General features: G+C 40.2%; 1 protein-coding gene across 1 annotated transcript in view; it reads left to right on the forward strand.

Moving 5' to 3' along the window:
- The window catches only part of DRP2 (dystrophin related protein 2), an 86,752-nt gene that overhangs the window by 20,276 nt on the left and 39,465 nt on the right, over positions 1–27,011 (forward strand). Inside the window, exon 3 of the mRNA XM_053657529.1 lies at positions 19,341–19,408. The gene's annotated coding sequence lies outside the window, so the exon portion shown is untranslated. The remainder of the gene's footprint in view (positions 1–19,340; positions 19,409–27,011) is intronic.

The following is a 27,011-nucleotide window of genomic DNA, read 5'->3' on the forward strand; positions in this document are numbered from 1 at the left end:
AGAGCAGAAGAGGGTTATCCATAGCAAAATATTAGACCTGATGGTCCAAGGTCTAGTGGTATACCCTTTTATGCTTATTTGTTATCCACAAAATTAACTTCCTCAGGTTAATTCTTCTTATGTCTTTAATTCTGCTCAAAAATCTAACCAGGAAATTTTTAGGAGCCACATTTCTGAAAAATTATTCAGACAAATCCAGGTTTGGGACTTAGGTTGATTGATTTCTTTGAGAGTTCTTTGAAACCTTGTGTTTTTTAAAAATCTTAGTTTAATGCACCTTGGGGTTTCTGAAGTGTTTTATTTACCTTATCTCGTTTGAACTTCATAAGTCTATAACACAGATAGCATTTACATACACATGCACACACAGAGGCCACAAGAGATTTCTGCTGTACTTTTCCTCTAACTTTATATATTTGAGGTCACTTTTTTTGTTAGAAGAATTTCCAACATTGCCTAGTACAGGAATTATTTTTCAGAATAGTGTAGAGGACCTGGCTGGTGTAGCTCAGTAGCCTGCGAACCAGAGTATCCCAGCTCAATTCCCAGTCAGGGCACATGCCTGGGTTGTAGGCCAGTTCCCAGCAGGGGACACATGAGAGGCAACCATACATTGATATTTCTCTCCCTCTCTCCTTCCCTTCCCCTCTAAAGATAAATAAATAAAATCTTTAAAAAATACCTTTAAAAAAACAAACAAACAAAAATAGTGTAGAGGAGATCCAACATGGCAGTGGAGTAGGTGGAACCTACACTAACTTCCTTCCAGGACCAAACTGGAATTACAACTTAATTATGGAAAAAATCATCCTGAATAACCAACTGAACACTAGCCACAGAGAAGCCTTATAACCAAGGACTTATGGAAGAAAAGGACTACCATAATGAGACTGGTAGGAAGAATGGAGGCCCTAGAGGGTTGGCTGGGCTCTCATGGGCAGCTGCTGAAGTTCCAGAGGGATGTTTCAGCAGCTGGGGTGGGGATTTTCTATGAGAAGTGTGGAGTCTAAACCCCAAGCTGGGCTCCCCAAACTAGAGCACCAGAACTGGAAAAGTAACTGATAACAGCTGTGAAAAGCAGCAGAGTTTCCCTCTGCCAGGGAAAGACAACTAGAGATGCAGAGAGCCCCTTAAAGGGTCAAAGCACAAAATTTCATTTGCAGTCACTTACCCTGGGCTCCGGCAGAGGGATAGCAGAGCGGACCAGACATGTGGGAGGAGTGTCTGGGGTTGGTGGCTCTGAAGAGAAAGTTGAAATCCAGCTGCCAGGATCCCTGTGCTGAGTCATTCCTTGTACTGCAGAGGCCATCTTTCTCAGGCAGAACACTCCTCTCTGAATGGCATCAATCGGAGGGGAAGCAATAGCCCTGCCAGCAGGAATTACTCTTCCCTACCCTGTGGAGCTTAACTGGGCTATTGAGGAATACAGTTGGAGGCTGGAGAGAGAGCTAAAGTGTCAGCCACCAGGATCCCTGTGCTTAATCATTCCTTATACTGCAGAAATCATCTTTCTTGGGCAGAGCACTCCCCTCCATGCTGCAGGAGACTAGGGAGAAGCAATAGCCCCACCTGCAGAAATTCCTCTTGCCCCACCCTGTGGAGCTTAACCTGGGCTGATGAAGAGTAGAACTAGAGGCTATTTCCATGAAAAAGCCTAACTGAAAGCCTTCAGGCAAAGGTGGGTCTTTGGGAAATTTGAGACATTAGCTGAACCTCCCCTGGACCTGGTACTGGTAAAAAGCCAGCCTTAATATGAAGCTTTGTTCTTTCTAAACACACTCAGACCCAACAGAGGAACCACAAGCTGTGGATTATTGATAGCTCCAAACAGGTTGCTCAGGGCCAGTCATAGGCAGCATCTAACTTAGGCATGCAGTAGAGTCTATGCAGGTCTACCTAATCCATAGAAACAAACACAAAGAGGCAACCAAAATGGGAAGACAAAGAAATAGTCCTCAAGTGAAAGAACAAGAAAATTCTTCAGAAGAAGAACTAAGTAAAATGAAGGTAAGCAACTTATCAGGTATAGAGTTTAATGATTATAAGGATATTGAACAGCATGAAAAAAAGACATAAAAACAATAAAAAAGGATTAGTCAGTAATACAGAATGCAATATCCAAAAGAAACAATACACTGGAAGGGATAAACAGTAGGTTAGATGAAGCAGAGGATTGCATTAGTGATGTGGAACACAAAGTAGAAAACACTCAAGCAGAGCAGCAAAAAGAGAAAAATAATTGTTTTTAATGAGCAGAGCTTAAGAAACCTTTGGAACAACATAAAGTGTAACAGGAGAAGAGAGTGAGCAAGGAATCAAGATCCTATATGAAGAAATAATGACCAAAAACTTCCCTAGGTAAAGGAAAAAGGCACAAGTCCAGGAAGCACAGAAAGTGCCAAACAAGATGGAACCAAAGAGGCCCACAAGACACATCATAATTAAAATGGCAACGCTTAAAGACAACGAGAGAATCTTAAAAGCTGAAACAGAAAAGCAGTTACTTACAAGGGGGCTCCCATTAGACCCATCTGAGTTCTCGACACCAACATTTCAGGCCAAAAAGGAGTTGGAATGAGATATTCAAGGTGATGAAAAGCAAGGACCTAAAGTAGCAAGGCTATTTTACCCAGCAAGGCTATCATTTAAAATCAAAGGAGAAATTAGGAGCTTCCCAGACAAGACAAAGCTAAAGGAGCTTATAAATACTAAACCAGTATTGCAACAAACGTTAAAGGGCTTGCTTTAAGAAGAAAAAAAAACAGAAGAAAATGGTTAAATAAAATGGCACTACATACATATCTATCAATAATCACTTTAAATGTAAATAGCCTAAATGTTCCATTGAAAACATTAGGATAGATAATGGATGAGACCCATGTATATGCTGTCCCTAGGACACCCACCCCAGAACAAAAGATACACACAGACTAAAAGTAAAGGGATGGAAAAATATATTTCATGGAAATGGAAAGGGAAAGGGAAAAAACGGTTAGCAAATACTTACATCCAACAAAAAGAAAATTTAAGGCCAAGTTTATTATGCTGAGACAAAGAAGGACACTACATAATGATAAAGGGAGCAATCCAACAAGAGGTTATAACCCTACTAAATATTTATGCACCCAACGCAGAAGCACCTAAATATGTAGAGCAAATCTTGATGGACATAAAGGGAGAAGCGACAGAAATACAGGCATGGTATAGGTGATTTTAATACCCCACTGACTTCAATGGGTAGATCTTCCAGACAGAAATCCAAAAAGGAGACAGTGGCCTTAAACCAGTGGAGGTCACGGTCAAAAAAATATACAGCATATGTTGCATGTATCTGAGAGAGTCATTCATTACCAGTATGTGCTGAAATGTGAAAAAAAAATTAAAACACTGCAAGTTGTGTTTATTACATTTGTATAATAAAATACATAATTATTTTCCATTACAATCTAGAAATTATTTAAAAAGAAATATAAAAACAGAATAAAATTTTCTTTTCAAATAACAAAAACATGGATATTGCTTAAAAATACAACCAGAATTATCTTTAAGTTTAATTAATCCTAATATTCACTAGCTGGCTTTGCAAAATGATTGTAACAGTAATTGCAAACAATATTGCTTTGCTCAAAGCAAAAATACTTTTCACAACACTTGCAAAAATATTTTGATATGCAGCTCATTTTTGATGCATAGCACCTAACTCATCTTTTTCTGCTTGTTGAAAGAGCCATATCAATGTCATCATTAGACAGTCTTCCATTTGTATTTGAAATTGATAGTTTCAGGTGTAAAAGTTTGTGCACACTTGTAAAGATTTCCAAATGCCCTTATTTTTTGTTTTGACACTGCATTACAATATTTGTAATAAATATTCACCTTATTTTTACATAGGTCTTCAGCATACAAATAGTCTGAGTATTCCTGGAGTAGTCATAATTATGTAGAATATAACTGTAGGCCATCATCTCGTTTTCCTGTCCACATGATATATACCTATCATTTGTTCCACAGTGTCAACTCCTGAGTTTGTTTGGTTGAAATATTCTATTATGTCAGGCTTTTGCAAATCTAAATTTACAGCATCATTGAAATGCATGCTTGAAACTAAAATTACATTTTTTTACTCTTTTGGGGTATATGAGATACAAGTGTACAGTCCTCACTAAAAGCAAATAACTTGGCTTTTTCAGGCCTGTTTTCAGAAGACAAATTCAGAGAATAGTTGGGGTTTATTCTTACCAACAGTACCCACATATGAAAATGGCTTCTTTTTCAAGTTGGAGATAAGATTGATATTAGTGAATCAGTTACCTGCTGTAATGTTACGTCCTGATGAGTAAATGGGTTCTGCAAGTCTCTTAATTATGTCTGCTTGTTTATTACTAATAAAGTAAAGACCTTCAGGATGCTTGCTGGCACATATTTCAAGTTTTCCTGTGTAAAATACTTTTGATTTTACCATAGCAAAAATTTTATATCATGTTTACTGGGTTTGTATGAAACACAATGTCTAATTCCACACTTGCCTCTAAATGTAGGTAACATTTCATCTATTGTTACATTCTGTCCCATAAAATAACATAATTTACAATTTTCTACAAATGCTGAGAAAACGCCTCTCACAGCCACTAATTTATCCACTTTCAGGTGTTGTAGGCAGGTAAATTTGTCATCAAACCTGATACAATTATGAATAAATCTAAATCTCCATAAAGATATCATAAGTCTCAAAAGTTCAATCCCACTACCATCTGTAGCCCATAAATCCTGCAAATTTAGCCAATTGCTGTGATGTATAGCAGCTAGATACAAAAGGCAAAAAAATGTTTTCAGTTCAGTTTTATCTATTTACCATCCCTTGCTTGTGAAAGTCAGCTTGAGATAGAATTAATGTATTTATTTGTATATGATAAGGTTAAATCTAAAATGTCATTTGTGATAAAGCAGTTCCAAGTTTCAAATTCTGTCTCAGCATTTTTTGCATTTGGCCAAACTAAAGAAGTTGTCACAAAATATGTGGCTGTTTTCTAATTTGTCTTCTTATTAGATTTTTCCTCCATTTTGATTCTTTATCCTTTCCAAAAAAAAAAGTGGTCTTCATGTGACTTCCAGACAAGATAGAGGCATAGGTAGATACACTTTCCCTCCTCACACAACCAAAAGAAGAACAACAAATATAAAAACAAAAATAACCAGAACTGCCAGGAGACTGAACTGTATGGAAGTCTGACAAGCAAGGGGTTAAAGAAGAAACATTCATTCAGACTGGTAGGAGGGTTGGAGACTGGCAGCTGAGGCAGAGAGGATGTGTGGCAAGGCAGTGGCTGGAGGACAAGGCAGACAAGACAGCAGCCGGCAGACCAGGCTGTCCCACATTTGCCTGCAGATAAACTGGGAGGAACAACTGGAGAGCAAGACAGACCATGCAACCCAGGCTTCCAGCATGGGGAAATAAGGCCTCAAAACCTCTGGCTGCAAAAATCTAGCAGGAAGAATTACAGTGGTGGGAGCACTGTGGTAGACTAGAGTTAGAAAGATAAAAAGAAAAGATCTCTGCCAGGGTTTATATCTAGCAAGCATATATAATATAGCAGAGTGGTTTGCGAATCATGCAGGATTCAGTTTGAGTCCCAGCTGTATGCCCTTGTGCAAGTTACTTAACCAATTTGTGTCTCGTTTCTTTTATTTGTAAAATGAAGAAAACAATACCTTACTCATTAATTTATTTAATAAGTGTGTTTTGAGCAACTACTATCTGTCAGTTGTTTTGTTAATCTATAGGGTTGTTGTGAACCTGAAAGAATATAAAAATATATAATATGCTTAGCACACTATATTTTATTAATGCGAGTTATTGTTACAAGGCAGAGCTTCACTGATAATTGAATTTCAGGGCTAGTACTTCCAGCTCAACATGTACAAAACCAGTCGTAATTCCCTTCTGTTATGCCTCTTACTTCTTAATCCTCTCTACCCCAAACAGATAACCAATGTGTATTTTTCCTTCTGTGTTCCCTGTCTTCATTAATTTAACATTTAATGAGTCATCCAAATTAAAGATGAAGGTGCATCCATCATCTTTAATTTTGCTCCCTCTTTTCCCACATGTAATCTGTCACTATGTAGTAGTGTGCTGGCTCGCATTGGATCCAGAGAGCCGATTGAGCACATCTCTTCCAAATTTCATATCTTGTGATATCTAGTTGGCAGTTTGAAATCAGCCGTGGGAGAGTATTTACACCATGGGAACCAACAAACTATAAACCAATTTTTAAAAATTTTCTGCCCTGGCTGGTGTAGCTCAGTGGATTGAACACGGGCCTGTGAACCAAAGGGTCGCTGGTTTGATTCCCAGTCACATGCTCGGGTTGCTGGCCAGGTCCCCATTAGAAGGCATGTGAGAGGCAACCATACATTGATGTTTCTTTCCCTCTCTTTCTCCTTCCCTTCCCCTCTCTCTAAAAATAAATAAATAAAATACTTTAAAAATAAAATAAAATAAATTTTCTAAATATCCAATTGTTTACCAGTGTACTACTTCTTCTCAGTGTTGTTCAAGTCTATCACCTTTCAGTCCTCACTATCACTACCCTGGAAATGACTCTCATTTATTTTCTGGCCCTTCGCTAGAGGCTACTAAATGATCTCCCTACCTCTTCCTTTCAAGCCCCTGTACTCTCACCATAGCTCTCTTTGTAAACATGGATTGGATTGTATTTCATCTGCTTAGAACACCCCGTTGCCTAGAGGAGTAAGTCCACTCTCAGGTGGAATCATGTGTTTTTACAAGGCCCTGGCCAATTGCTCTAAGAAGGGTTTAGACAGATGGTAGAGGGCAATTAGGTTGTGCTCGACATTTTCAAGCACAAGTGAGTCCTACTTTAGAAAAGTAAAGGGCAGTTCAAAAGTGAAATTGCCTTCTCTGGTCTGTTGAATAGGAGTTAGCTATGCCCAGGCACCCTGCTTACTCTTTGCTACTCTCAGGAGAAAGGCTTGAGACCTGGGAAATAGGTATGCCAAACCCATGACTTTAATAGCTTCAGCTTCCTCATGGGTAGAGGCAGGGGCAAGACAGGGAAGACACCCAGAATTTCAGTCTGATAATGTGATTTCTTTTAAGTTATTGGGTCACTTAATCTTAGCATCTCCACGATGAAATGGGAGCAGTCTCTCTGGCTTGCTTTCTATTTCCAAAGAAAAATATGGAATCACAGTGCTTCTATGAATGCAAAAGTTCTCTGAAGAGTTAGCTGATGGTATTATCTCCAGAAGTTGGGGTTCACTGATGCAAAGAGGCATACTAGGAGCAATTCAGGTAAAATAGTAGATTGGAGAAATGGCAGTGAGGAACTACTGAAGCAGGATTTGTTTGTTGTGAGTAAGAAGGTTGCAATGTGAGATTATTATTTACAATGCATTTTCACAACCATTCTTCAGTGCTGTCCTACACATTGACATAAGACTAAAAGTGATTAGGCCAAGTCTGAAATAATCAGCCAGTGGGTAGTAAGCATGAATAGTAATTGAAATGAGGAAAGGCCCAGAACAGTGTATCTCTAAGAGTCTTGTTCCTGTTTTTATGGCTGTTTCTTTTTTTAAAAAAAATATTTATTTATTTTTATTGATTATGCCATTACAGTTGTTCTTTTCCCCCCTTCATTCCCCTCCACCCTACCCCCCCATCCCCACCATTACCCCCCTTTACTTTATGACCATGTGTCTCAAGTTCTTTAGATTCTGTATTTCCAATACTATTCTTGCCCCACCATCTATTTTCTATCTACTGTCTATGCTACTTATTTTCTGTACCTTCTTCCCCCTTCTCCTCCTCCCACTCCCCTGTTGATAACCCTCCTTGAGATCTTCATTTCTATGTTTCCACTCCTGATCTAGCTGTCCTTTTATTTTGCTTTTGTTTTAGGTGTGCTTGTTAATAACTGTGAGTTTGCTGTCCTTTCACTGTTCATGTTTCTTTAACTTCTTTTTCTTAGATAAGTCCCTTTAGCATTTCATATAATAAGGGCTTGGTGATGATGAACTCCTTGAATTTGATTTTATCTGAGAAGCACTTTATCTGTCCTTCCATTCTAAATGAAAGTTTTGCTGGATAGAGCAATCTTGGTTGTAGGTCTTTGGATTTCATGACTTGGAATACCTCTTTCCAGCCCCTTCTTGCCTGGAAGGTCTCTTTTGAGAAATCTGCTGACAGTCTGATGGGGACTCCTTTGTAGGTGACTGTCCCCTTATCTCTTGCTGCTTCTAGGATTCTCTCCTTCATTTTAATCTTGGCTAATGTAATGATGATGTGCCTTGGTGTGTTTCTTCTTGGGTCCAACTTCTTTGGGACTCTCTGAGCTTCCTGGATTTCCTGGAAGTCTATTTCCTTTGCCAGATTGGGGGAATTCTCCTTTATTATTTGTTCAAATAAGTTTTCCACTGGTGGCTGTTCCTTTCCCCCTTCTGGTATCCCTATAATTCGGATGTTGGAACGTGTAAAGATGTCCTGGAGGTTCCTAAGACTCTCCTCATTTCTTTGAATTCTTGCTTCTTGACTCTTTTCTGTTTGGCCATTATTTGCTTTCTTCTGGTCCACTCCATTGATTTGAGTCCCAGTTTCCTTTTCATTGCTATTGGTGTCCTGTGCAATTCCATTCATTTCAATTAGTTTTGCCTTCATATGTTTCTCTAATTTGTGGCTATAATCAACCAGTTCTGTGAGGATCCTGATCACCAATGTTTTAAACTGTGCATCTGAGAGTTTTGCTATTTCTTCGTCACTTAGATTTATAGGCTCTAGGGCTTTGAGATCTTCTTGAGCCACTTTTGTTCTGTTCGCGCCCGTTAAGTATGAGGAGCGGAGCCTTAGACTCCCAGGTCTCTGGGTTGTGACACTGTATGTGGGGGCGTGGTCGGAGCGAGGAAATGGCGACCCCCTCTGCCGTTTCACTGTTTTGCACCGCTGGGTGAGGAGCAGAGCCTTAGGTGGTCCACCAGGGCTGGGCCACTCAGAGTCGCTGGGTTATGACACTGTATGTGGAGGCAGGGTCGGAGCGGGGAAATGGCAACGCCCTCCGCTGCTGCTTGCCGCGGGGACCCTCTGGGTCCCATCCAATTGCCCACTCCCTTGCTTGTCTATCCGTGCACGAATATACAACCACAGTCAACCCGCAGCCTAGGTCCCTCGCTGTTTCCCCAAGGTTGCTCGCTGGGTCTCTCACTAGGTCCAACCCTGCGCCTGGATTCCGCGTGCCTGAGTCCGTCTGACTGAGTTTTCCTGTGAAACCCCACTCTGGTAGCTGCTGGTTTCACCCCTCTTACTGGTCAGGCTGAAGAATTTGTTGTTATCAGACTTCCGAAAAGTTCAATTTTCTGTGTTCTGGCTGTGTTTTTTGTTGCTAATATTTAGTTGTCTCTAAACTTGGTTGTGTGAGGAAGCACGGCGTCTCCACCTATGTCTCCATCTTGGCAGAAGTCTTCAGTAGTACTTTATAATTTCAGTATATTCAATATATATTCACATCCATTATCCTGTTTGAGTCTCAACCTAATCAAGAGACAGAGCAGATATTATTTTCTTTCTGGTGAAGAAATAGAATACCCAAGACTCAAAAAGGTTAACAGAAACTTAGCAAAATTGAGATTAGAAGCTGGTTCTTCAGACTCCCAGTTCAGTGTTCTGTCCACTGTACCATTTAAATGGAGTTTGAATGGTTGTGGCCTAAGTGGAATATATTTGAAAACATAAATAGAACATAATATTTGGTTATATAACATCCCAGCTGCTGGGTCTGGTTTAACAGAAGCTTGAAAAATAGCAGAAGGTGGGAGGTAACCAAGTGTGTAAGATGAATTCTGCATTTTAATATGTTCAACAAAAGCATCAGAGGGTACTCAGAATATGGACTGTGCCAACACTGAATCTTCAACCCTTAGGCTGTCATGGCTTTGTATTATTGCTTATGAACTCCAATGACAAAATTCAGCCTTTTCAGCATTGTACCCCTCATTCCTAACATGTTCCTCCAACATATCTCCTAATTTCATGCTTTCTTGTCTGCGTTATGTACCTGTGGTGAAACTCCTTCCCTCCTACTGTCTGACTCATCCTCACATCCCAACTTCCCCTGAGGCATTTCACCTCTGTCTGCTCCTCTACTTAACCCTTCCAGTTTTGCTGCATGAAATGTCCATTCATTGGAAGCAATCTTTGCTAGATAAATAAAACAGTGTTGCAAAAATATTCTGCAAATAACTGACAAAGGTTTATCATTCTTATCCTCCGCCTTTTCTTAGTCCTACTTTTTTACTTTCCAGCCTTACCTAAAACCTGGGAATTCTTTGCCCTGATTATGTTATTTCCCTCCAGACTTTCTCCAACTTGCCAGTAAAACATGTTTGACTTGTGTGTGTGTGGTGGGTTGTGGGAGGGGGCTTTCTCTAGCGGGGAAACATTTTTTTCCACTTCTAAGCTCACAAGAGTCAGCAAAATGTCTACTCCGTACATGTTTTTAGATAGCAGGGAAAGTGTCAGAGGCGAGGAAAAGATGGAAAGAAAGCAAGATAAGGAAAATTTATGAAGCAGGTCTCAAGGGAGATAGGAAGAGAACGGTGTTATATTATGAGTAGAGGTATTAAACTTAGGAGGAAAAAATGATTTTATTTTGTCTGGGGAAGGAAACTGTAAGAAATTCTGAAGTAAAGAAGAATTTTGCAGGAATAGCTTTCACCTCAGGAAAGCAAGAGAAGAGGTTAATGGCTGAGGTAGGTGGGCTCAGGTTGGGTGTCTGAGAAGAGTAAAAACAATATGAAGTAGTAATTTGGGTAAACATGTTCAGGGAGCCAATGAATAAGGTTGTGGAATAGGAGTGTGAATTACCTATACCACCTCTCCTACCCCCAAAAGACAAAAAAGATGCTCATAGCTTATTTCTCTTTTAACAACTCAGCACATAGTAAGGCTAGGAAGAAACGATAAAAAGGAAAGATAATATGAGGAAGATCCACTGGGGTGTGGGTTACTGTTTCACCCTTACAACTTTCCTACTTCAGGCCTTCATCAGATGAGTACTGCAATTGCCTCCTACCAGATGGCCAAATTTTAGACTGTCTACCCCTCAGTTCATCCTCCATTGTACTTACCACTCTATTGCATATACTAATTATTTTGGCAATTTTTTTGTGCTGGATTTTGCCCAATTTTTTAATCTGTTTTATTGATTATGTCATTACAGTTCTATTTCCCCCTTCATTCTTCTCCACCCTGCACACCCCTCCCCCACCATTCCCCCCTTTAGTTTATGACCACGTGTCTCAAGTTCTTTAGATTCTATATTTCCCATACTATTCTTGCCCTCCCCCTATCTATTTTCTACCTACCATCTATGCCACTTATTTTCTGTACCTTCTCCCCCCTTCTCCTTCTCCCACTCCCCTGTTGCTAACCCTCCATTTGATCTTCATTTCTATGGTTTTGCTCCTGATCTAGCTGTCTTCTTAGTTTGTTTTTGTTTTAGGTGTGGTTCTTAGTAACTGAGAATTTGCTGTCCTTTCACTGTTCATCTTTTTTATCTTCTTTTTCTTAGGTAAGTCTCTTTAACATTTCATATAATAAGGGCTTGATGATGACGAACTCCTTGAACTTCACCTTATGTGAGAAGCACTTTATCTGTCCTTTCATTCTAAATGAAAGCTTTGCTGGATAGAGAAATCTTGGTTGTAGGTCTTTGGATTTCATGACTTGGAATACTTTCCAGCCCCTTCTTGCCTGGAAGGTCTCTTTTGAGAAATCCGCTGACAGTCTGATGGGAACTCCTTTGTAGGTAATGGTCCCCTTATCTCTTGCTGCTTCTAGAATTCTCTCTTTCATTTTAATCTTGGCTAATGTAATGATGATGTGCCTTGGTGTATTCCTTCTTGGGTCCAACTTCTTTGGGACTCTCTGAGCTCTCTGGATTTCTTGGAAGTCTATTTCCTTTTCCAGATTGGGGAAATTCTCCTTTATTATTTGTTCAAATAAGTTTTCCACTGGTGGCTGTTCCTCTTCCCGTCCTGGTACCCCTATAATTCAGATGTTGGAACATTTAAAGATGTCCCGGAGGTTCCTAAGCCTCTCTTCATTTTTTTGAATTCTTGTTTCTTCATCCTTTTCTGTTTGGTCATTTTTTTCCTCTTTCTGGTCCACACCTTTGATTTGAGTCCCAGTTTCCTTTTCATTGCTATTGGTTTCCTGTGCATTTCTATTCATTTAAATTAATTTAGCCTTCATATGTTCCTTTAATTTGTGACTATAATCAACCAGTTCTGTGAGCATCCTGATCACCAGTGTTTTGAACTGTGCATCTAAAAGTTTGGCTATTTCTTAGTCACTTAGATTTATCGGCTCTGGGGCTCTGAGTTGTTCTTGAGCCATGTTTTGATCTATTCGTGCCTGTTATGTATGAGGAGGTGTTCACCAGGGCGGAGTCACCCATGTCGCTGGTTTGTGATGCTGTATGTGGGGGCACGTCAGAGAGAGGCCACCCAGTTTTCTCGTTTGTGACACTGTATGCAGGGGTGTGGTCAGAGAGGGACAATAGCAGTCCCCTCTGCCACTTTCTGCCACTGGGGCCTGCACGGTCTCTCTCGCCGCTTCGCTCCTTCACCAGTTTATCTGCGCTCGACTGTGTGACTTTTGTCAGCCCTCAGTGGGTCCACTGCCTTGCGCCCTCAGTGGGTGCACCCACTGCTCCACACCTGGGATCCGCCCACAGCTGCTGGCGCTCCTGGGTTGCGCACCCAGGTTGGTCCAGGGGATCTTTCCTGCCCGACCCCACTCTGCTGCTGGCTCTGCCCCTCTTACCGGTTTGGCTGAAGGGTTCATTGTTGTCACACTTCTGTGTAGTTCAATTTTCTGTGCTTTGGCTTCCTTTTTGTTGCTGAAACTTTGTTGTTTTTAAACTTGGTTGTGTGAGAAGGTGCAGTGCTTCCACCTACGCCTCCATCTTGGCAGAAGTCCTAATTTGGCAATTTCTGATTCTTCTCTATATCCCTGGAGTCTAGCACAGACCTAGCATGTAGTAAGCACTCAATAATTGTCCTTTTGAAAAACCATTAGAATAATATTTCAAAAACAAAAATATGCTTATGCTGCTTACCTTTTTTAATTGAGATAAAATTGCTATAGAACATTATATGAGTTTCAGGTATGCAACATTATGATTCAATATCTGTATACACTACAAAGCAATCACTACTAAAAGGCTGCTTTCCTTTAAAAAAAAATAAAGACTTCCAGACTTCCAGTCAAGATAGAGGTGTAGGTAAACATGGATCACCTCGTCACAGAGCCACATCAAAATTACAATGAAACTACAGAACAACTATCTTCAGAACCATTAGAAATTGAGCTGAATAGAAGTCTGAAAACTATGGAACTAAAGAAACTACATCGATGCAAACTGGTAGGAGACATGGAATGGGCTGGTTGCACCTCATATGTGCTAGATAAAAATTTGGGAGGACTATCTTGGGAGTAAGGGTACCTTACCCCATAATAGATCCCCCAGCCCAGAGTTCCAGTGCCAGGTAGATAAGCCCCCATAACTTCTGGCTGTAAAAACCAGTGGGGATTGAGTCACTGAAAGAAACCACTGGAGTTTCAAGCAGTACCTCTTAAAGAGCTTGCCACAGAGTGACTCAGATTCACTTCCTCTGAGCTCCAGAACCAAGGTAGCAGCTTGAAAGGCACCAATGGCATTTCAGGAGGAACTGAAGTGTCTGGCATCAGGGCGAGAGCTAGGGGACAGCTTTTTCCCCATACAGAAAGGTAGGCAGAGACCATTGTTCCTTTTTTGAGCCCTCTCCCCATAGAGCTTCACACTGGCAGGTGGTAGCCATATCTAAGATTCCATCAGCCTGGCTCACATGATTTGCTCTGCCCTGGAGAATCGCTGAGGCTCCACTCCACCTACCTTATGGCCCACCCAAGCTGTTAACAGTGTATTTTCCATATAAATGTCTTCACATCGTCCTAAATCCTCTCAAACAAGCAACAACCAGCCTTAGTGAGCCCCCAGCCCCTGTACCTCTGGCTAAGTGGCCCCAGGCCTGGTACTAAGCAGCAGCCATCTTTGGATCACAGTTTGGCTTTGCCTGGGAATCTCCAAATCCAGCACAAGTAGCGGCCATCACAAATTGCTTTATAGCTCATGCTGGGTGGTCTCAGGCAGAACACAGAGGTGGCTGACCCTGACCTGTACCACCCCAGAAATCCCAGAGCCTACACACCAGTGAACAGCTACAGACCACACCAGAGCACCACCACCCTGCCCATGCACAGCTGATCCTCCATGGATGGTGGAGGTTGGTGGTCAGTAGTCACAGACAATCCTTGCAGATGACTGAACTGGTTAAGTTCCTTCCTTTGACCTGCCAATAGCAATCAAGTCTCAAGTACAAGAGGAGTGTGTACACAGAAAACTGTAATTGAACAATAATTTAAAAAAGAGGAGTGTGTACTCAGCCCACAAGTAGGGCATACCTTGAGTACCCAGCTCGAGTGGGAGGCTGTGCCACAGGACCCTACAGGACACCTACTACATCAAGGCATGCTACCAAGACACAGAGTCAAAGCAGCTCTACCTAATACATAGAAACAAACACAATGGAGGCTGCCAAAATGAGGAGACAAAGAAGCATGGCCCAAATGAAAAACAAAACAAAACAAAACAAAACAAAACTGGTTATAAGGGTGCTCAAGGAACTTAGTGAGTTCCCAAGATACCCTTAAGGAACCATTCTGACCCAGGCAGAAATGAAGGATATACTAATGGAAATAAAGAGCAACTTACAGTAGAATCAACAGTAGAATGGATGAAGCCAAGAATCAAAGGAATAATATGGAACACCAAGGAACAAACAAACAAAAACTATCAGAACAATAAGAAAAAAAAGAATTTAAAAAAAGCAAGGATAATGTAAGGAGCCTCTGGGACAACTTTAAGCATACCAACATTCTCATCATAGCGGTACCAGAAGGGCAAGAGAAAGAGTGAGAAATTGGAAATCTATTTGAAAAAATACTGAAAAATAATTTTCCTATTCTGGTGAAGGAAATAGACATGCAGGAGGCACAGAGGTTCCCAAACAAGATGACTGCAAACAGGCCCACAATAAGACATATCATAATTAAAATGCCAAAGCTTAAAGATAAAAAGAGAATCTTAAAAGCAGTAAAAGAGAAAAGCAGTTAGTTACCCACAAGGAGTTCCCATAAGACTCTCAGCTGATTTCTCAATAAAAACTTTGCAGGCCAGAAGGGATTGGCAAGAAATATTCAGTCATGAAAAGCAGGGACCTACAGACAAGATTGCTCTACCCAGCAAAGCTATCATTTAGAATCAAAGGGCAAATAAAGAGCTTCTCAGATAAGAAAAAAACTAAAGGAGTTCATCATCATCAAACCAGAGTTATATGAAATGTTAAAGGGATTTATTTAACAAAAAAGGTCAAAACGACAAACAATAAAATGGCAGTAAGCACATAATTATCAACAATGAAATCTAAAAAACAAACTAAGCAAACAAGAACAGAGATAGAATCGTGGATATGGACATTGTTTTTGTTTTTGTTTTTGATGGTTGCCAGAAGGGAGAGGGTGTGGGGGAATGGGTGAAGAGGTGAGGGGATTAAGAAGTACAAATAGATAGTTACAGAATAGCCATGGGGATGTAAGGTACAGTATAGAAAATAGAGTAGCCAAAGAACTTATACGCATGACCCATGGGCATGAACAATGGTGTGGCTAATGCCTGAGGAAATAGGTATTGCTGGGTGTTGGGGGGAAAGGAGGAAAATTGGTACAGCTGTAATAGCATAATCAATAAAATATAATTTAATAGGAAAAATCTTAAATCGTCCTCAGCATGATATTCTAGCCCCTCCTTTTGTCTTTCATAGCTTTATGTCTTCCCATCTTTTCCCATTTCCTAACTGTTACCTATCTTAACATAGCCACACTTTACTAGTACTTGCACTCCTTTAGAAAGCCATATTCTCCAGCCATTGGGCTATTGCACATACTGTCTCTCAACCTGAAATGTCCTACCTACCCTTGTCCACCTAGCAAAGTCCTGCTCAGTGATACCATAGTAGGTCTCAAACATCCTCTTAGAAGTTACCAGGGTAGAGCCACAGTCAAAGCTTGTGGCCCAACTACTTTGATCTTTCTTTGCTCTCCTCAGAAAAATAGTTGAAAATAGACTATGAGCTTTCCCTTGTTCGTCCAGATGTCCCTTGGGTGAAAATAAATCATCCTTAGGTTTAAAGGTCAGAATGGTCTTTTCTATCCAGTCATGATGGTAAGAAAAAAGGTTATCTCTCCTGAAATACAACTAGAGACTCTACTTATCCCCACCCACATCCTCCAGGAAATAAAACCCAAAAAACCCTCCTCCAAATAGTCCAGAAGACCAGCAACAGTACAAACACACCTTCAATGGCGTATGAAGCAGCACATACTGAAAAGCCACAGGAGTTAAGCAGGAAGTATAAATCAGTTCAGAAGTACAGCAGAATGTGTGGGGACCCTAGCAAATTGGAGAGCTCCACCTCATCTCAAGGTCATTTGTCTTTTCGTACTCCATTCATAGCCTTAATCAAAATTTTCGTAGAGTGTTCTCACTTGGGACTCCTCAGAGAGAGAAGTCTGACCTCTAAAGGCAAGGGAGACATGCTGAGTAGAGGAAATAACTTGACAAAAGGTACAAAGGATAGAAAAACTATCTGGGGAATGCTTCTGTCCTAGTCACATTTGTCTTAACTAGATGAATTTAGAATAGCACAGTGGTTAATCATGTAGACATTGCCCAGAGAGATCCAGGGTAAATCTTGGCTCCATAATGCATTAGCTGTGTGATCTTGGGCAAGTTGTTTAACCTCACAGTATTACAGTGCTTCATCTGTAAAATGGGGATAATAATAGAAGTGATTTTAATTTTCTGTGAGAATGTAATATGCTAATAATGTGTGCAAAGCATTTCACACAATACCTAGCCTGTAGTAAAGCCTCCATAATGTTAGGCATTATTATTGTTGTTATTATAATCTAATAATTAAAGCTTAGGTGCTGCTAGCTGATGAGGGATTGATGTCTTTTTGTCTTATAGGAAATATTCTCATTTTCACAGGAGCCCTTAGTGCCTTAAGCAAAGTAACAAGGAAGGAAGTCTTTTCCACAATGATGTGGTCAGTAGGAGAGATTTTGGGAAACCTTTTATTATACCTCTCAAAATGAACTCAGTGGGTTTATTTGCATGGAGGCTGATATTGTAATTTTGCATTTACAATCTGAATGCTTTCTCTAGCATTAGAGAAAAGTAAAGAGTTATTCCAAGTGTTGCTTGTGTTCTGGGCAAATCCAGTTGCAGTCAAATCCAGTTGCTCACCCCACCCAGGTTATTCTCCTTCCTTCCTCTAGACTTAGATTCTGGTGTTGTTCTGTGTGGTGAGCTGGTACCAGGGGTGAGCAATGAGCCATGTTCATATGTGTTTTGTGTGGGTCTGTTGCAGTCATTCTGTGTCTATGGCAGCCCAAACAATTTCTCAGAGTGTTCTCTCTAGTCTTCTAGCCAAGCCCCTGCTCCAAGTCATTCTAAGCCAGTTGTAAAGGGCTCCTGGGGCTCTGGGTGTTAAGAAACCCTGAAAGTTGCCAGGGTTAAGATTGGGGCAGATACTCAGGGCCAAGCCTGAGTGAGGCTGGGTAGCTAAGAAATGCTCTGTGGAGGGTGTGAAGATTGAGAAGCCGGATGTGCTTCCAAAAGCCCCTTCAGAAATCAAAGGCCCTTTCTGCGCCTGCATGGGAGCCTGGCTGCTGCCGATTTGGCCAGGCAGGAGGAGCCACTCTTGCATCTCTGGAAGCTAAGCATGGGGGAAGGAGTAGTTGGTTCCCATTTTGTTTGTTTTGAAGAGGAGATCAGGCCTTATCACTAACTTTTTACTGAAACCTGCAGCTTAAGTTTTAAAATTTTCCTCTCAAAGGAAACACACACTCACATATACACACACTAATTATTTCATGGCTGAGGGTTTTCAGTAATAATAATAATAATAATAATAGTAATAAGAATAAGAATGCTCAGTCCTTGCAGACACTTTGTAAACACTAATCTCAGGTCCTTGGGGCTGGGAAGTATTTTCTGTTTTAAATCCTAGTGCCATCAGAGCTTATAGAGTTTTTAGAGGCAAATCAATAAAGTTAAGCAACCCACTCCCAAAGCAATTGGTTTCTCTCTCTCGCATATATATATATATATATATATATATATATATATATATATATATATATCCTGTTTTTGGAAAGAATGCTTCTCTTATCCTATGGCCTGGTCTGGAGCTTCTAGGGCTTTAAATATGAATGTTTGTATAGGAGGATTAAGATGTGAGCTTTCTGACTGCCAACCATCCATCCATCCAATTTACTCATCCCACCCGTATTTATTAGGTAATCTACAGTGTGCTGGGCACTGTATAAAGGGATGTAATCTTCTCTGTCTTTTTAGTGGCTTCTCCCAGGTCTCTCAAGGTGTTTGGAGCTCCTATTCTCTCTTCTCTAGCAGTGTAATAGTGAAAAGGGCTAGTGCAGACAGAAGAAGGGAAACTGACTAGGTAATTGTTGAAGGGAGGGACGGAATTTTCTGAAATTGTTCAAAGTTAATTTTGTTCCTGTCATTTAGGCTTTTTCTACATGTAGCTGTAAGAGGGGGTGAGGATGAAATTTAGGGGTGATTGTCAGACTGCCCTGAGTCCCAGACTATACCTTGGGTACTGCCGACTCTAGGGCTGATATGTTTCAACCTCCAACACAGACTGAATCCTGGACTGGCTACCAAGAGAGCTTGCCAGCTGCTGGCTCTGAAGTAGGCTTTGGCTCTGGGCTGGATCTGTGGAAGCTGGGGCCCAGGCTTCTCACTCAGCAGCAGCTTGTATTGATCTCCGAGCCTCTTTTGTCTCCTCCTCCTCCTCAGTGGAAGCCTCTCCCCCTCTCCCTGTTTGCCTTTCAGCCTCTTCCGCTTTCCTCCTCTGCTTCTAATGAATTGAAATTTCTGAGAGCTGCCAAGGCTCTGGGAGTTTGACAAAACTGTCCTTGCTCTTTCTGCATTTGCCCAGTCAAGGGTATCTCAGGCTGAGGTTGGAGTGATACTGTTAGTCGGGGTGATATGATTGCATAGCAACACAGAGCTGCTCTGAGAGGGGAGGAGGAGGAGAAGGAGAAGGAGGGCAGGGAGGTGGGAGAGACAGAGGGAGAGTGTGCATACAGCAGCTGTCAGCATTCCTGTCTCAGGGACTTCTTTGCTGATTCACAGAAGCAGCCCATCCCTGGCCTCCTAGCTCCCAGTTGCTGCCTGCTCCTCAGACCTGACGGACTCACAAGGTAGGCCACAGAGAAATGATTTCTAAGCCTTGCCCTTTTTCTGCTGGCTGAGGGGGAAAGACTGAGGGAGGGGAAGCTCCAGAGGTAATGTGTGTGTGTGCATGCACATGTCTGCTGCCTGCTGCCTGCATATGCTTTTGGGTGGGGGGAACTTACATTAAAATATACCCATAATGAAGTAGCTACCACTTGGATTCATAGAGGGGAAAAATGCCTAGGAATAAAAACTCAAGCTAATTTGAGCAACTAATGAATCAGAAGAAGGTCCACAGTTTGCTTCTTTAACAAGAGAAGGGTATTATGTACTTGCTTGTTTGTTCTCAATGACATGTTTTTTTGTCCATGGGTAGATTTCCTGGTGAGAGGGAACGGAAGGGGTGTGGAAAGCACTGGCTGAAAAAGGAGGAAAGAGGAAATGTGGAACCTTGGAGCAGGTTTTCTGAACAAATGAATGTCTGGTTTGCAGACAGGATATATGAGTACCTCTGTGGAATAAACATGCCTCTGACCTAGGAACATGCCTCTGGGGTGGAAAGCTGATCCTCATCTCTGCATTTACCTCCTGGATCAGTCTTCTGTGTTGCATTTTTCCTCCTGCTCTTTCCATAGTTTCCTTTCTATCCCCTATAATCACAAAGTGTCTCTCTACTCTTGAGAGCATAGCTTGGAGTGCTTTGAAATCGGGCTTACCTCTCCTGAAGTCAAGCACCCCGTTCCTTCTGCTCTCCTTAACTCTACCCAGCATCACACCCAATGTCCCAGCCTGGTAAGTGGGCCAGAGACACTGTGGGGAGTTAAGGCTTATTCTGCCTTTCATAGGCAGATGAAGTCAGGCCACCTAGGTATTGGGTCCAAGCAGGTTGCTGGGCTGGGACTGGGCTGGGGTGGAGTGAAGTAGAGAAAGATGGATGGCAGCAGTGGCAGCTACCTGCTTCCACTGAGAGCATGGTGGATGCTATCTGAGAAAGAACATACTTTTCTCTTATGTTTTCTGTTTGATTGTTCAAAAGAACAAATGCCTTTAAAAAGCCCTATGTCTAGTTCACCTTAGCTCCTGACTTCACCAAAGGAATCCTTGCCTCTAGATGAAAGGTTCTTAGGTAAATCACCTTTAATTTTTTTTAATCCTCACCCCTGGAACAATTTATTGAATTGAGACAGAGGAAGCAGCGGGTGGGTGGGTGTGGGGAGAGAGAGAGAGAAAAACAGAAACATTGATGTGTGAGACAGGGACATCAATCAGCTCTGTCTCATATACGCCTTAACTGAAGATCAAACCTACAACCTAGGTATGTGCCCAGACCATGAAATTAACCCGCAATCTTTTGGTGCATGGATCAATGCTCCAACAAACTGAGCCACCCCGCCAGGACCCAACACTGTATTTTTAAATGTGAAAAAGATTGAGAGGTTAATCAAATTGTTCTCTTTCCCAAAGCTAATGAGTATCTGAAAGAGTGGAATCCTTATCTCCTGATACTAAGTTTACTGCCCAACTACTGCTTCTCTAGCTGGTTCCCTCCCATGAAACTAGTCCTAGGAAAAAGAGGCAGGTTTAAGGAATAATCCTGTGATTTTGAGTATAGCATTTATATCTTACACATTTCATTTAGTATTTTGTTCTTTCTGAAAATTATGAATTTTCCTTACAGCATGGGATTTGTTGCACTCTTTTAAACAATGCGTTATGAAAATTTTTATACATTCAAAGAGATATGAAGAATAATATAATGAAAATGAGGTTACCAGGTGCCCAGCTTTAGAAAACAGTTTACTAGTAGAGTCAAAACCCTCTATGCCTATCCTTCTGTGGATTAAACTCCTCTTCCTCTCTCCAAAGTAACCTGCCTCTTGGATTTGGTGTTCATTATTCTCATGCATTTATTTATAATTTTACTATATATATGACTGTGTCTTTAAAAAGCATACACCACTGCTTTATATGTCTTAAAATTTATATCAATGGTTTCTATTATTCTCCAATTTTTTCTATTTTTTTCTATTTAGTTCTTCTATATTTGTAAAATTCATCCATGTTGTGCCATGTGGCTATAGTTCATTCATTTTTTTACTATTGTATAGATCCCATTTAATAAATATACCATGATTTATTTATCTGTTCTGCTGTATATGGGCAGTTAGGTCACTACCAGTTTTTGGTTCACAGTTAGGGCTACTATGATCATTCTTGTGTAGTTATTCTTATGTGATTGTTGCTATCAGTTTGGACCTAGGAGGAAATTGTCCCACCAGAAGTTCTAAGAATCTTCACCTTTGGGAGATATTGTCAAATTTCTTTCCCAAATGGTTTACTAACTTGCACTCCCACCAGCGGTATATGAAGATTTCAGATGTAGTGCATTAATTGGCTCTTAAAATAAACTTCTCCTCAAGGGATATGTCTCTGATTTTTGTCACTGGAAAATGAATTTTATTTCTCAAAATTGTTTGACAGCTAATAACTTCTCAGGACACATTTCATCGTTTCCATTTGTAAATGAGGGGCTTGGCCTAGATAATCTCTAAGATCCTTCCAATTTGACAATCTGAGTTTCCATGATTTATTCATTAAGTGACAGCATCTGAAGCAAGAACCATGTTTTTTTTTTTTACTACATTGCAGGAATTATTTTAGGAACACATAACAAGGTTTGGTACCAATAAAATATATGTCTCATCTGTCAATGCCATGCTGTCAGGTAGAATGGCAGTGCTGTGAGAGAGAGGGCCATTACAAGCTTTACCTTGAATTGGAGAGCCCATGGGAAGGGATGTATTCTTCCTACCATCCTGTTCTGTCCTGACTTAGGATCTTCCATATTTATTTTTCTCCCCCAAATAATAAATGCTTGTTATAAATATATATTCTCTATACACATGTGTGGGCATGTAAACACGTACACACACAAAGTATATAAAGTCAGCTCTCTAGAAGTAATGTCACTAAACACTTTTATGTGTCCTCGCAGGCTTTTTTTCACTGCACACAATTTTTCAAACTTTTTTTTTTTTTACAAAACTGGAGTACTAACAAACATATTCTGACACTTTTCCCTAAAATATATATTTCTGACTTCTGTTCAAATGAGTGCATAGAGATCTACCTCTTTTAAAAAAAATTCTCATTCGAGGACATGTTCATTGTTCTTTAGAGAGAAGGAAAAGCTGGGGAAAGAGAGTGAAACATTGATCAGTTGCCTCCTGTATGTGCCCTGACCAGGGTTCAAACCCACAATCTAGGTATGTTCCCTGACTGGAAATCGAACTGGCAATTTTTCAGTGTATGGGACAATGCTTCAACTGAGCCTCACTGGCCACAGCAAAATCTGCCTCTTTTTAACAGTTGCATAATATTCCATTGTGTGAGTGGCTACAATAATAAATAAGATTTGAATACTCACTGCATGCCAAAAACTATAAACTAGCTTCTTGCAACAAGGCTATAATGTAGGTCTTTTTGTTATCCCTGTTTTACAAATGCAGGGACTGAAGCATAGTATGGTTCAGGGAGTTTATACAAACCTGTGCTGATGAGTGGCAGAACCAGGATGCAAACCTGAGCATCCTGGCTCAGAGCCTGTACCCTTTACTTTCATGCTGTGCCATCTTTCTGACATAATCCACTTAACTTGTCTCCTGTGGATAGACATTTGAGTTCATTGCAGACTTTTGCTATTACAAACAGTACTGCAGTATACATAATTGTTCACTACTGCAAGTATTTCTGTTGGATACATTCTTAGACTTTTTCAGTTTATGAGTGGAGAAATCTTATTCATTTATTTAAAATATATATATTTACTGAGGTCTAAGGCACTGGGGAAGCTCTGGAGTCAGACTAGTGGCATTGACCAGAATTTTACTTCTCAGATATCCTAAGAAAGTCATATAAATGTTTGGTAGGGTTTGCCAGCTGGGTGATACCCCAGACCCTAGACTAACTTCAGCCTGTCTGCTCTCAACTGTGTCTATCTTTGTCTGGGTAGTAGCATAACTGAGTCAGCTCTTGAGATCCCATTTGGTGGCCCATAGCCAAAAATCTTCTACTTGATAGGGGTCAGTGATCACAATACCTCAAAGACTGAGTTATAGAATTTAGAGAGGTGGAATAGTGTAACAGTGAAGAACGTATTCTGGGATATATCTGCCTACATATGAATCTCAGCTTCTCAGCTTATATTTACAATATAACTTTATTTATTTTTTAAATATTTTATTTATTTATTTTTAGACAGAGGGGAAGGAATAGAGAAAGAGAGGGAGAGAAACATCAATGTGTGGTTGCCTCTCCACACCCCCTACTGGGGACCTGGCGCCGCAATTCAGGCATGTGCCCTGACTGAGTATAGAACCAGTGACCCTTTGGTTTCCAGGCCAGCACTCAATCCACTGAGCCACACCAGCCAGGGCCACAATATCACTTTAAAAAGGTTGCTTATTGCCTCTGTGCCTCTGTGCCTACGTGTTCTTATCTGCACAATAAAGACAACAATAGTAACTTTCATAGGCTTAAATGACATGATATGTGTAGATCAATTACTTAATATATATAAAACATGGAATTCAGTAAGTTTAGCTGTTATAATTTATTTGGCTATAGAAAGGTCAATCTTTCCATAAAACAGTTGAAGATGTTCATGACATTTTGGTGAGGAGTGGGGAGGGAGGGAGAAAGTATCTGTTAAATAGCTAATATATTTACATGGTTCAGTACTCAAAACGTACAAAAGGATAGTCCATAAAAACTACTTCTTCTATTGATGAAACAGGGCTTTTATGGGTGTGGATAGTTATTCTAATCCAAGATTAGATTGGATTGAGAATCCAGTCCAAGCAGTGATTATATGGGTATTTGCTTTATAACAATTTGATATATTTTACACATATGTTTTGTGTACTTTTATAACTATATTATATTTCTCGGTTTTAAAAAGAGAGAAAATAGGGAAAAATCCCAAAGGAATGGATAGAATTCTTCTGCCTCCTTCTGGTAGCCACTCAGTTCCCTTCTCCAAAGACAGTCATTATTAACAGGTTCTTCTGAAATAACTTCACAGATATTTCATTTTACTTATAATTTCCCTTTTTTTACACAAATATAAACTAACCACCTTGTTTTTTTCTTGTTTTCTTTTGGCTTAAAAATATATCTTCAGAGATCATTTTATACTGGCACATAGAGTTCTTAGTTCTGTTTTTAATAAATGTATGAAATTCCATTGTATAGATATACATTTATTTAAATAGTCCTCTAGTAATGGACATTTATGTTGTTTGCAGGGTTTATTTTTTTTTGTGCCATTTCAAGCCTTGCTTCAAATACTAACATTCTACATATATCATTTCATATAAATGCAAAGAAATATATATATATGTCTAGAACTCTTTTCTTCATGACTTCTGGTATTTGTACCTACAAAGTTGAAGTCCTATACACTTACCTAACTGAAATTCAGTTCAGTAAATCAACTCAGGAAACATTCATTGAGTGCCTGTTCTGTGCTTGGCACTGTGCTAAAAATATGTGGAGTTGAAATAAATATTAGACAGAGACCTTCTCCTCCATAAGCCAACTATCTTGCTGTCATGCTGAAATCTTGGTCTTTCTCACATGTTTTTAAAAAAAATTCTGTTGTTTAATTACAGTTACCCCCATTTTTCCCCATTACTTTCCCATGCCCTACCAACCCCCACCTCCCACATTCAATCCGCCCCCATTGTCTTTGTACATGGGTCCTTTAGACATATTCCTTGACTTGACCCTTCCACTTCTTTCCCCCATTATCCCTTCCTCCCCTCCTCTCTGGTCACTTTTGGTTTGTTCTTTATTTCCATGTCTCTGGTTCTATTTTGCTCGCTTGTTTGTTTCATTGATTAGGTTCCACTTATAGGTGAGATCACATGGTATTTGTCTTTATTTCATTTAGAATGCTCTTTGGTTCCATCCACGCTGTCATGAAGAGTAGGAGCTCCTTCTTTCTTTCTGCTGTGTAGTATTCCATTGTGTAAATGTACCACAGTTTTTGGATTCACTCATTTACTGGTGGGTATTTAGGTTACTTCCAGCACTTGGCTATTGTAAATTGTGCTGCTGTGAAACTGAGGTGCATAGGTTCTTTGGGATTGGTGTTTTAGGGCTCTTGGGATATAATCCCAGCAATGGAATTGCTAGGTCAAAAGGCAGTTCCACTTTTAGTTTTCTGAGGAAATTCCATTGTGCTTTCCACAGTGGCTGCACCAGTCTGCATTCCCACCAACAGTGCACTAGAGTTCCCTTTTCTCCACAATTTCACATGTTTTTAAAACTTTTTTCTCTGCCCAAGAGAAACAATGTCTCTTTCCTCCCATAAGGGCCTACTGAGTTTATCTTTGAGAACAAGGAAAAGAGTATTCCTAGTGGCAAAAGCCACAGCTTGATACCCATCAATACCCCCAGAGAAGAGCACAGAAGAGTTACTTCTACCCCAGAAACATCCTCCTTACTACTGCATGCATTCACATCTTCTTTTTCACCTTAGATCAAAGGCATCTATTCCATAAATACATCTTAAATACCTTCAACTTAAGGTGAACACTTCCTCCTCTTTGACCTCTCATTACATGATTTCTGTGTCCCACTTAAGGTGCAAATCATTTTCTCCCTTAAATTATGCTTGTTTGCTTATATGTCTTATTTCCTACACTTGTCCAGTTGGGGGCCAAATTGGATTCATTTCTAATTCCTTGCAGCCTCTACAAATTGAAAGGAGAAATAGGAAGAGAATCAGAATGTGCATATGGTAATTTGGGACAGGATGGAGATAAAGAGGCAGAAAGAAGGATCTTTGTGTAGAGCAAAGAGCACTGGCCAGGAGTCAGGAAGCCCAGGTTCACTAGTGCCTGATCATCTTCATCTGTCAGATGAGATCATAATTCTGGCTGGGCTACCCTTAGTAGGGTGCACCGAAGGTCAAGAAAGAGAGTACAGCAGGATACAAAAGCATGCTATACAAATGCAAGGAATGCTAAGGTTTTGATGTGTGGTACTCTTAAACATTAACATTTTATAGATTAGCAAACCAAGGTTTAGAGAGATGAAATGACTTGAGGTCATAGTTACTGGCAAGTCTGAAAATATCTGAGCATAATCATGCTAGGATCAGAAGGAAAGTATTTTGCCTACATTGGGATTTGAAGATCTAAGTTCTCTTAACTCCTGGGTTTGTTTTATATTTGTTCATAAATAATCAACTTGACATCAAGTCAGGAAGTTAATTTGTAGAGAGGTGAATCTCAAGAGAAAAAGAGAGAGTTCATGACATAAGAAATACACCTGGCCACTAAAAATGTAGGGGAAAAGTTAAGCATTTCTAATAAATAAGTAAATAAGAAGTAGTCTTCAAGATGCCATCTTCAATTACAAATTTGGCAAAGATATTTTTAAAATAAGATTATTTTACTGTTGGCAAGTGTGCTGGAGAACTGGCATTCTTACACATTGCTGGTGGTAGTATAAAGTGATCTAACTTTTTTCTAGAGCAGTTTAAAAATATGCATCACAGCCCAAAATTGGTTTGTACCCTTCAATCCAGGAATTCTCCCTTCTAGAAAATTATATCAAGGA

This window comes from Artibeus jamaicensis, unplaced genomic scaffold (genome assembly GCF_021234435.1).
Source record: "Artibeus jamaicensis isolate MK-2021 breed Jamaican fruit bat unplaced genomic scaffold, CSHL_Jam_final scaffold_461, whole genome shotgun sequence".
NCBI lineage: Eukaryota > Metazoa > Chordata > Mammalia > Chiroptera > Phyllostomidae > Artibeus > Artibeus jamaicensis.